Source organism: Orycteropus afer, unplaced genomic scaffold (assembly GCF_000298275.1).
Source record: "Orycteropus afer afer isolate SDZICR_OR568_19922 unplaced genomic scaffold, OryAfe1.0 scaffold00032, whole genome shotgun sequence".
NCBI lineage: Eukaryota > Metazoa > Chordata > Mammalia > Tubulidentata > Orycteropodidae > Orycteropus > Orycteropus afer.
In genome coordinates, this window is record NW_006921619.1 from 3,657,913 (window position 1) to 3,659,775 (window position 1,863).

Consider the following 1,863-nt stretch of genomic DNA (forward strand, 5'->3'; position numbering starts at 1 on the left):
TTGGTTTTAAGTGTCGATTTTGCCTCTTTCTTCTTTTTTGATGTGTGCATTTATTGCCATAAATTGACCTCTGATCACTGCTTTTGTTGTATCCCAAAGATTTCGATATGTTATGGTTTTGCTTTAAGGAATTTTTTAAATTTCATTTTTTATTTCTTCTATTACTCAGTTGTTCTTAAAGAGAGTGTTGTCCCACGTGTTTGCTCTTTTTCCATTCATCTTCCTATTGGTGATTTCTAATTTGATAGCATTGTGATCTGAGTATTTCAATGTTTTTAAATTTATTAAAGCTTGCTTTATGGCCTAACATATAGTCTATCATGGAGAATGTTCTATGTACACTAGAAAATAATGTATATTGTGCCATTGTTGGGTGCAGTGCTCTGTAGATGTCTATAAGATCAAGTTGGTGGATTGTATCATTTAGCTCTTCTGCATCTTTGTTGAGTTTCTTTCCAGTTGTTCTTTCTTTCATTGAAAGTGGTGTATTAAAGTCTCCCATTATGACTGTGCAATCATTTATTTGCCTTTTCAATTCTGTTAAATCTGATTTATGTATTTTTGGGGCTCTTTCATTGGGTCCATAGATATTTATTATGGTTATATCTTCTTGTTTGATTGATCCTTTAATCATTATATGATATCTTTCCTTGTTTCTTATGGTGGTTTTTTTCTTAAAGTCAATTTTATCAGCAATTAGTATTGCCATTCCTGCTCTCTTACAGGTGCCATTTGCTTGATATATCTTTTTCCAACCTTTGATTTTTAGTCTGTATTTGTCTTTGTCTCTGAGGTGTGTCTCTTGTAGACAGTAAATTGATGGATTGTGTTTTCTTATCCAATCTGCAACTCTCCATCCCTTGAGTGATGTGTTTAATCCATTGACATTCAATGTAATTATTGACAAGTATTATTTGTTGCTGTAATTTTATCATGTGCTTTTTCATGGTGTTCCTGGTTTCTTTGTTCCATATAATTTTCTGTGCTGAGCTTTTTATGTTTATGAATCATTTTATTATTCCCTTTGTTGCTATTGTTTTAGTATTTGCTAAATATTTATGCTTGTCCTCTTTTTTATTGTGATGTGAAGATTTATCATTTTTCTTTAAGGTTATCCTGTGATTTATTATTTTCTCCCCGAGTTTAGAACAGTCCACTCTATCTTGCAACTCCCTTGACTCCTCAGCATTTAGAAGTTCTGTATCTACACTATTTTTTCCCTCTTTCTGGTTTGTAATTGTCCTCATTTGCCAATTGATGTCTCTGATTCCCTGTTTACAGCTTTGTAAGTTTATTTTACTTTGGACACTTCCATAGCTTTGTTGGTTTCTGGGTTATGTCATCTTGTATATTAATGGTTGGTAGTTGTTTGCTATTATCTGTCTGTTCAAATGACTCCCTTTATTATCTCTTGTAAGGTTGGTCTGGTTTTAACAAGTTCCCTAAATTTCTCTTCTCTGCAAATATCCTAATTTCACTATCATATTTGAGGGACAGTTTTTCTGGGTACATAAATCTTGGTTGGAAATTTTTCTCTTTCAGTGTTTTATATATACCATCTCATTGCCTTCATGCTTGCACAGTTTCTGCTGAAAAATCAGAACTTATTCTTATTTGTTGTTCTTTGTAGGTAACTCTTTGTTTTTCCCATGCTGCTTTCAAGATTCTTTCTTTGGCTTTAGTTTTGATGAGTTTGATGATGATACGTATTGGTGATTTTCTTTTGGGGTCTATCTTGTTTGGGGTTCAGTACTGAATGGATATATTCTCATCTTTCATCATACCAGGGAAGTTCTCTTCCAACAAATCTTAGACAATTTTCTCAGTGGTTTTGTTTTTCTCTTCCTGTTCTGGAATTCCAAT